We start from the raw sequence: 11,356 nt of genomic DNA, 5'->3' as shown, positions 1-11,356 counted from the left end.
TCGCAATGGGACCAAATATTGATGACTTCGTCCAGGTGGATTAGGACGGGTCCTTTTAGTTGGTATCAGAGCGGTGGTCGTAGCGAACCAGGTCTTGCATTAGTGTGTCTAACTAGTAGTTGTTAGGATGCATTAATGAGTCTGGACTTCGACCGTGTCTACATGTCAAAAGTTTTGCTTATCATTTCTAGTCGGAAATCATCTGCTTATCATCCTTAGGAAATTACCTGCTTATCATTCATAAGTCTAGACACGTTTTACTGCATTTACTGCATTGATAGTGTATAGACGAATTCTTATCTTAGCATATCTGTTATTGTGAACTTTGACTGATATCTTTTCAAAGATTCTCCGTAATTTACGGGATTTTGGTATTATATATACATATGTAAATTATGTATTGAAGAGTACCAAATCTAACTCCTATAATCTATTCCATACCAAAAATTCATTTTCTCCATTATACAAGATGGATTCCGCAACTAGTTCGAATTCTTCAGATTCCGACAGTTATGCTGATATGAATTTCCATTCGGGCTTCGAAAGCAGCGTCACCGGAATGGATCAACCAATTTCCCATCATCTATTCTGGATGAATTGAGGATGGTTTCGTAATATACTAAATCACTGGAGACAAGAAGAAGGTGATCCATTCCATCCACCAAATTGCCCTCTTGGCGATGAACCTGAAGCACTTACCGGCGAACCTATTCGAAACACCATTTTCTCTCTCATTTCTAGAGTATCTCGTCACGATTATATACTATCCCATATTACAAATCTTGTTCATTCGCTCGCTCCAACCGCCAATCATCCCGGTGTACTAGCAGAAGTTAACGAACTTCGCGCTCGCGTGACGGCTTTGGAGAACATGGTGCGAAGGTTGCAAACACCAGCAACAGCACCAGCAGCATAATCAGCACCACCATCAATAACATCAACAATACCATCATCACCACTAACAAACAACATCCGCATCACACGTCTCGACATCATAATCTGTCCTACAAACATCAACATCATACGCACCATTGATACCAAGGAGTACCAACAATAATGAATGATGAAGTATTGATCCATAACTTCATTGATATTCTGTGAAGAATATGTGGTTTCAAAGAGTTTTAGAGATTTCTTATTCTAGCTCAAACCGAAAAGCAAATGAGATTAATATCATATTAACTCATTAAATTCATGATTTCATCTGAAGAAAATATATATGTATATATGTTTTCATAAAGATTGTAATTAAAAGTTCTTTTGTACAAAATATTAATGGTGAAATTTTTTTTTAACGGGTAGGTAATACCCGAGGAATAATTAGATTTCATCTTAATAAGTTACATTGTACATTCGTCGAAGCTGATTCAACAGTCATTTACTATCCTACTTACAACCACCGATATACGTATCCGTTCACCGCAGAATAACCATTTTCATTCAATTTCATATTTGGATTTTGACTTCCCAGAATCCAACAAGTGGCATATGAAGAAAACATATGACAAAATAAAATCTGTTAGAAACAAACAAATTAACTATGAAAAATTTTGTTAAGAATCCACGCTAACTGTTCCAGCTAACTGTTCCTAGCTAACTGATTACATTTTATTTATCGCAGTTTATTTATCGCAATTTAATTATCGCACTTTTATTTATCGTCATTTAATTTCTGTAATTATTTTACGCACTTTAAATATCGGGACACGTATACAATGTTTTGACATATCATATCGACGCATCTATATATATTATTTGGAATCACCATAGACACTCTATATGCAGTAATGATCGAGTTCTCTATACAGGGTTGAGGTTGATTCTACAATAATATATATAGTTTGAGTTGTGATCGAGTCTGAGACGTATACGGGTCACGACACGTATTAATTAATTCGTATATTATATATTAAACTATATATGAATTATTGGACTGTTACTGTGGACTGTCGACTGTGGACTAATGACATTGGACAATTAAAATGAATTAAAATATTGATTATAACATATGAAACTAAACATTTCTTCAAGATTGCCACTTGATTTCATCTTAAACCTCATTGTATCTCGACGATTACAATCAGCGTTCAAATCTATCATGATTCTTAAAAACAACTCAATCGAGAGGATAAACCAACCGCACTTCATCTACGGAAGAAAAGATTGATGCATATAGTTATGCACCTGAAAAACCCTCGGAGACTGAGTAAACGTTTGACACGTATCTGTTCTAGTTCCTTTGACATTGTTAATACCGAAGATCGTTTTGCAATCCCTTTCCAAAGTAGCTAATTTTGTCACAGCTCCAGCAAGTCAACTCCGACTTTTCATCCAAAACAACTTTATTATAACCGCGATATATATGCGTACTATTTATTGTTACTGGGGAACCTTTTATATTCCACAATATTACCATCAGCGATTAATCATTCTAAAAACACAATTCTCCTGAAACTACCTCGGTTTGATAACCGATGACCCAGATCAGTTAACTTTGAAAATGCTAACGAAGCAGCATGTTGTAGATGATCTTAATGGCCAAAAGTTTGATGATAAAGAAAGGAGTGTTAGGAACGCTCCATAGAAAATTTAGTACCGAAAAGCGGATTATGCGAAACTATAAAGAAAGCCGTATACAAATCACAAAGAATAAGTTTGCCTTCAAAGAATCCAAATGATTCTGTGTCTGCTGAAATCGTTAGCAAACATCTTATTTCTCATTCTAAACCTTCACAGACAAATCTTCTTCATCATCCATTGATATTAGAAATTCTAAGATATTCTCGTATGTTCTATTATAAATATCCTCCATATTTCTGGCGATATTTTCACAACTATTCTTATCTGAGATCATTTATCTCTCCGTAATATCTGCAACATAAAAGAAACTGTGTTAGTTTCTAAATTCTGAAACCTTCGAGTTTAAAATATGACTGATTTGAAGTAGTGTTGGGAACTGAAGCATAGATTAGTATAATATAATGACACTTGATCAACGTCATTATATTACAGTAAGTCATGCTGAGTTTCTAATGAAGCATGATGATTCACAGTACCGTCATCATGTGCCATTTACACGACTCTTACATTCTATCTAATCTCTAAACATATCAAGAGAATATTTTTCTGGATGACTCGGTCTTCTCCAGGGTATTCTGGTAATTTAACAAATCAAAATCGTTCTATTACCATTTTCTTCTTAGAGCATTAGCTATGTTCATTCTGAATTTCATATCTACGAATTCCGGACCATTACTCGCTTGACTCGAAGTCGGGAAGAGAAAACGAAAGCATGAAGCTCCGAAAAATAATGAAGAATATAAACTTCGATAATAACCCCGAAATTACAAACCGTGTATATCGATGCAGATAGCAATATAGAGACACGGGAGAATTAGAAACACTATAAACACAAGAGTATAGTAGAAGTAAATAGATTCTTCTGGTGGTAGATGAAAAAGAAGAATGACAGATATAAACGTTAGGAGTATATCAAGAATCAGGACTGGATGGAGCATATTGATGAATGCTTTAAAGTAAGAATCAAGGGAGAAAGAATAGAAGGTGTGAGTCGTGGAAAATAAGGAAACGAATGGGTGAATTTATAGTGAAATATCCGACAGAGCAATCGAAACAGATTATTGCATATAATCAAAGAAGATTCTGATTTCCTTAATCACCAAAAAAACCAAATCTTATTACGTAAGATTCTCTTTAAATCCCTTAAATCTCGAAAATCAATCATAACTACATCATCGGTTAAGATGAATATATTTTACTCATCTCACTCTTTTACGATAGTCTCATTTATATTCTTCGCATAATCGAATCGTTTTATCTACATTACTCAATGATGATAAAACTCTATTGTCACCTTATATTTATCATGAAAACCTTCTTATTGTTATCTATAACAACCTCTATCAAATTTCGGGGACGAAATTTCTTTAACGGGTAGGTACTGTAATGACCCGGAATTTTCTGACGAAATTATACTTATGAGATTAATATTTACATAAATTAAACCATACCAACATCATAAGCAATCCAAATTGTTGAGACTTGTGTTTTTGAAAAGAGTTTTACACAACGTTTGACCGTCCAACATGACCGATGATATCACGAACTATATAACATACGATAATTATACGTATTTGAATTATACGTATACGTTTGTGTATATATATGTATTTATATATATTTAACATGATCTAAGGATGGTTTAACATCTCATTGTATACTAATGACAATGAGTTATAAGTATATTTTGAAACTACTAACTTAAGTTTTCAAAACGATAACTATACGTAACATTCTTTGATATATATACTTATAATCTATAATGCTTATACATGTATCGCATATATAATGTATTTAATCACTTTTTAAGGACTTAAATACATAAAACAATATAAGTATATTCACAAAAGATAGCTATATTTGAATTCTCGTTCCGTTTCCTCAAGATTTCTATACGTATATCTAGGGTATATGTACCCGTATCATACCCAGCTTCTATACGTATTTACTATTGGTATATACACATCAAATCAACATCCTAATCAACATTATTACTACCCTAGATATGAGGTAACTAGAATTTTTCAAGTAGTATGAATTATTAGTAAGAAAACAAAATTAGGAATCCTTTTCTTTCTTTATAAACTAAAAATGTTTTTATAAATGAACACCATTTCTTCGCTCCATTTTCTCATATCTACACCCTCATTTATCTCTCAAAATACTCCTAACTTCATACTTGATCATCTCTAAGCATTTTCCCCATCATTTAGCTTCAATTACAAGCCTTAAACACCATAAGAAAACTCTTTCAAGAACATATCAAAATAACCACCCATTTGAAGAAGTTTACTTCCAACCTTTTGATCTAACTCCACCACTCTTTGATTCCAAGATTATTTCTTATCTTTTGCAGTAAATTTGTCCAAGTAACTTGAGGTAGTAACCTTGTTCATAATCTTATTCAATTCATATTCATATAGCTATCTTATTTTGTGGTATAAAATTTTAACAACAAGAACATAGTTTGAATGATTTCAAACTTGTTCGCAAACTAAATAGATCCTTCTAACTTGACTTTTAAAACACTTCAAGACCTGTAATATATCATAATGATATGCTAACCTAACAAGATATAACTTGGTTTTACAAAGAACATCTTAAAAACTGAATCTACGTCGTCGGAGTGCAACCGGGGGCTGTTTTGGGTTGGATAATTAAAAACCATCTTGAACTTTGAATTGGAAGTTTATGTTCTGGAAAAATGATATTTCTTATGAATATGTTAACACATAAAAATTTTATGGTTTAACTCAAAGTGTAAGTATTTTTAGAAAAATGATCATTAAATGTTGTTTTTATGATGGAAAATGATCACTTTCATAAGTTTCACCAAAGTTTGACCTATAACCTATGATTTCGAATACAAACTAAGGTATTTTCAGTTCATATTCTTAAAATTTGACTCGATCCAAGGAAGTGGCAAGTTGAACCAACAAAAACGGAGTTGTAATGAAGAAACTACGACTAAAACAAGATTGGGTATCCGAAGCTAGTTTAGCTACGAAAATATTTGGAGAAAAAGTAAATTAATCATATATTTTCTAATTAATATGATATTTTATATATAATTACTTATGATTTGATTTTATATATTTCAGGACCACCCGTAAACAACACGAGAAGATTAATCATAAGACCTCATGATTGTACGCAACACGTCATTTGACAACACGGTACTTTATGTACGCAACACGTCATTTGACAACATGGTACCATGGGTCGAGATTAATTCTGATCAATACGAATATGATGGGGTCTTTATTTATTTTATTTAAGCAACTAATTGTGGACCACTAACATCGGACTGCTAACTACGGACTAAGAAAATATTAAAAGTATTAAAAGTATATATATGTAACGATTACTTAAAAAGAAAATATGTTGATATATTATATATATGGTTAGGTTCGTGATATCTATCGGAGACCAAGTCGAATTAAATACCTTCAAGGCAAAAGTGAGCTTCATTTGCTCCCTTTTTAATTGCTTTTGCAATATATATTTTTGGGCTGAGAATACATGCGCTGCTTTTATAAATGTTTACGAAATAGACACAAGTACTTAAAAATATATTCTACGTTGAGTTGTACCACTGGCATATTTCCCTGTAGCTTGGTAACTATTATTTACATGGGTATTGTAAACGCGAATCCTGTTGATAGATCTATCGGGCCTGACAACCCCAACCGGACTGGACGACCAGTATTCAACGGTTGCACTGTACTTCGTTTTGGTGACTACACTTGGTACGGTGTAGTGAGATTTCATAATAAAGGGAATATGCGACGTTGATTAAATGTTAAGTATGGTTACCAAGTGATCAACCACTTAGAATGCTTTACATACACTTGCGAGTGTATTATGTTTATGATTATGAAATCTTGTGGTCTATTAACAAACTGAAATGATTGTTATGATAAACCTATGAACTCACCAACCTTTTGGTTGACACTTTAAAGCATGTTTATTCTCAGGTACGAATTAAGTCTTCCGCTGTGCATTTTCTCAATATAAGGACATTACTTGGAGCCGATCATCGCAATGGGACCAAATATTGATGACTTCGTCCAGGTGGATTAGGACGGGTCCTTTCACTTTATTTCATCAATAAAGGTTTAAAAAGCTTTACGTAGATTATCAAATAATGATAATCTAAAATATCCTGTTTACACGCGACCATTACATAATGGTTTACAATACAAATATGTTACAACGAAATAAGTTTCTTGAATGCAGTTTTTACACAATATCATATAAGCATGGACTCCAAATCTCATCCTTATTTAAGTATGCGACAGCAGAAGCTCTTAATAATCACCTGAGAATAAACATGCTTAAAATGTCAACAAAAATGTTGGTGAGTTATAGGTTTAACCTATATATTATCAATCATAATAATAAACCACAAGATTTCATATTTCAATACACATCCCATACATAGAGATAAAAATCATTCATATGGTGAACACCTGGTAACTTACATTAACAAGATGCATATTTAACAATATCTCCATCATTCCTGGACACCCTTCGGATATGATATAAATTTCGAAGTACTAAAGCATCCGGTACTTTGGATGGGGTTTGTTAGGCCCAATAGATCTATCTTTAGGATTCACGTCAATTAGGGTGTCTGTTCCCTAATTCTTAGATTACCAGACTTAATAAAAAGGGGCATATTCGATTTCGATAATTCAACCATAGAATGTAGTTTCACGTACTTGTGTCTATTTTGTAAATCATTTATAAAACCTGCATGTATTCTCATCCCAAAAATATTAGATTTTAAAAGTGGGACTATAACTCACTTTTACATATTGTTTACTTCGTCGGGAAGCAAGACTTGGCCGCTGGTCGATTCACGAACCTATAACAAATATGTACATATATATCAAAGTATGTTCAAAATATATTTACAATACTTTTAATACATTTTGATGTTTTAAGTTTATTAAGTCAGTTGTCCTCGTTAGTAACCGACAACTAGTTGTCCACAGTTAGATGTACAGAAATAAATCGATATATATATTATCTTGAATCAATCCACGACCCAGTGTATACATATCTCAGTATTGATCACAACTCAAACTATATATATTTTGAAATCAACCTCAACCCTGTATAGCTAACTCCAACATTCACATATAGAGCGTCAATGGTTGTTCCGAAATATATATAGATGTGTCGACATGATAGGTCGAAACATTGTATACGTGTCTATGGTATCTCAAGATTACATGATATACAATACAAGTTGATTAAGTTATGGTTGGAATAGATTTGTTACCAATTTTCACGTAACTAAAATGAGTAGTTTTTACCAATTTTATTTTGCTCGCCATTTCTTCGTTTCTAATCCGTTTTGAGTGATTTAAGCTGCCACGGTTTCGTATTGAACTTGAATTTATGAAACTAAAAAGAAAAGGTATAGGTTTATAGTCATAAATACAAGTTACAAGTCGTTTTTGAAAGAGGTAGTCATTTCTGTCGAAAGAACGACATCTTGATGACTGTTTTGAAAAACATACTTTCACTTTGAGTTTAACCATGATTTTTGGATATGGTTTCATGTTCATAAGAAAAATCATTTTCCCAGAAGTATATCTTTTAAATCAAATTTTTTCATAGTTTTTAATTATCCAAATCAAAACGGCCCCCGGTTGTAACTACGACGGCGTAAATCCGGTTTTATGGTGTTTATCGTGTTTCCGGGTTTTAATTCATTAAGTTATCATATCATATAGATATAGATCATGTGTATAGTTGATTTTAAAAGTGTAGTTAGAAGGATTAACTTTATTTGCGAACAAGTTTAGAATTAACTAAACTATGTTCTAGTGATTACTAGTTTACCACTTCAAATATGATAGCTTTTTATGTATGAATCGAATGATGTTATGAACATCATTACTACCTTAAGTTCCTTGGATAAACCTACTGGAAAAGAGAAAAATAGATCTAGCTTCAACGGATCCTTGGATGGCTCGAAGTTCTTGAAGCAGAATCATGACACGAAAACAAGTTCAAGTAAGATCATCACTTGAAATAAGATTGTTATAGTTATAGAAATTGAACCAAAGTTTGAATATGATTATTAACTTGTATTAGAATGATAAACTACTGTAAGAAACAAAGATTTCTTGAGGTTGGATGATCACCTTACAAGATTGGAAGTGAGCTAGCAAACTTGAAAGTATTCTTGATTTTATGTAACTAGAACTTGTAGAATTTATGAAGAACACTTAGAACTTGAAGTTAGAACTTGAGAGAGATCAATTAGATGAAGAAAATTGAAGAATGAAAGTGTTTGTAGGTGTTTTTGGTCGTTGGTGTATGGATTAGATATAAAGGATATGTAATTTTGTTTTCATGTAAATAAGTCATGAATGATTACTCATATTTTTGTAATTTTATGAGATATTTCATGCTAGTTGCCAAATGATGGTTCCCACATGTGTTAGGTGACTCACATGGGCTGCTAAGAGCTGATCATTGGAGTGTATATACCAATAGTACATACATCTAAAAGTTGTGTATTGTACGAGAACGAATACGGGTGCATACGAGTAGAATTGTTGATGAAACTGAACGAGGATGTAATTGTAAGCATTTTTGTTAAGTAGAAGTATTTTGATAAGTGTCTTTAAGTCTTTCAAAATTTTATGAATACATATTAAAACACTACATGTATATACATTTTAACTGAGTCATTAAGTCATCGTTAGTCGTTACATGTAAGTGTTGTTTTGAGACCTTTAGGTTAACGATCTTGTTAAATGTTGTTAACCCAAAGTTTATAATATCAAATGAGATTTTAAATTATTATATTATCATGATATTATGATATATTAATATATCATAATATGATATATACATTTAAATGTCGTTACAACGATAATCGTTACATATATGTCTCGTTTCGAAATCCTTAAGTTAGTAGTCTTGTTTTTACTTATGTAGTTCATTGTTAATACACTTAATGATATATTTAATTATCATATTATCATGTTATATATAATATAACAATGTATTAATATGCTTCATATATATTTAGTAAGACGTGGTTATAACGATAATCGTTATATGTATCGTTTCGAGTTTCATACGTCAATAGTCTCCTTTTTAAGTATATAACTTATTGTTACTATTTTTAATGAGATACTTGATGATAATTATATCATGTTAAACATATATATTTATTCATTTATGTATCATCATGTCATATACAACTTATAGCGTTCGTGAATCATTGGTCAAACTGGGTAATCAGACGTTTACAAAATTTCCGTTTCAATTAACCAAGTCTTAACAAGTTTGATTGCTTAACATATTGGAAACATTTAATCATGTAAATATAGTTTTCATTAAACATATAATCATAGAAAGGTTCGGAAAAGTTCGGGTCACTACAGTACCTACCCGTTAAATAAATTTCGTCCCGAAATTATAAGCGATTGGAGGTGTTGGCTCATCTTCTGGAAATAAGTGCGGGTGTTTCTTCTTCATCTGATCTTCTTGTTCCCAGGTGAACTCAGGTCCTCTACGAGCATTCCATCGAACCTTAACAATTGGTATCTTGTTTTGTTTAAGTCTTTTAACCTCACGATCCATTATTTCGACGGGTTCTTCGATGAATTGAAGTTTTTCGTTGATTTGGATTTCGTCTAACAGAATAGTGAGATCTTCTTTAGCAAAACATTTCTTCAAATTCGAGACGTGGAAAGTGTTATGTACAGCCGCAAGTTGTTGAGGTAACTCAAGTCGGTAAGCTACTGGTCCGACATGATCAATAATTTTGAATGGTCCAATATACCTTGGATTTAATTTACCTCGTTTACCAAATCGAACAACGCCTTTCCAAGGTGCAACCTTAAGAATGACCATCTCTCCAATTTCAAATTCTATATCTTTTCTATTAATGTCGGCGTAGCTCTTTTGTCGACTTTGGGCGGTTTTCAACCATTGTTGAATTTGGATGATCTTCTCGGTAGTTTCTTGTATTATCTCCGGACCCGTAATCTGTCTATCCCCCACTTCACTCCAAAAAATCGGAGACCTGCACTTTCTACCATAAAGTGCTTCAAATGGCGCCATCTCAATACTTGAATGATAGCTGTTGTTGTAGGAAAATTCTGCTAACGGTAGATGTCGATCCCAACTGTTTCCGAAATCAATAACACATGCTCGTAGCATGTCTTCAAGCGTTTGTATCGTCCTTTCGCTCTGCCCATCAGTTTGTGGATGATAGGCAGTACTCATGTCTAGACGAGTTCCTAATGCTTGTTGTAATGTCTGCCAGAATCTTGAAATAAATCTGCCATCCCTATCAGAGATAATAGAGATTGGTATTCCATGTCTGGAGACGACTTCCTTCAAATATAGTCGTGCTAACTTCTCCATCTTGTCATCTTCTCTTATTGGCAGGAAGTGTGCTGATTTGGTGAGACGATCAACTATTACCCAAATAGTATCAAAACCACTTGCAGTCCTTGGCAATTTAGTGATGAAATCCATGGTAATGTTTTCCCATTTCCATTCCGGGACTTCGGGTTGTTGAAGTAGACCTGATAGTTTCTGATGCTCAGCTTTGACCTTAGAACACGTCAAACAATCTCCTACGTATTTAGCAACATGAGCTTCTCTAAGTACCATTTCTCTCATATCTCCAAATTTTGGTACCCAGATCCTTTCAGCCCTATACCGGTTCCGTCTTCTCGAATATTAAGATGCTTCTCCGATCCTTTGGGTATTTCATCCTATAAATTTTCCTCTT

The sequence above is a fragment of the Rutidosis leptorrhynchoides genome, chromosome 3 (assembly GCF_046630445.1).
Source record: "Rutidosis leptorrhynchoides isolate AG116_Rl617_1_P2 chromosome 3, CSIRO_AGI_Rlap_v1, whole genome shotgun sequence".
Classification (NCBI taxonomy): domain Eukaryota; kingdom Viridiplantae; phylum Streptophyta; class Magnoliopsida; order Asterales; family Asteraceae; genus Rutidosis; species Rutidosis leptorrhynchoides.
This window is presented reverse-complemented; position numbering follows the sequence as displayed.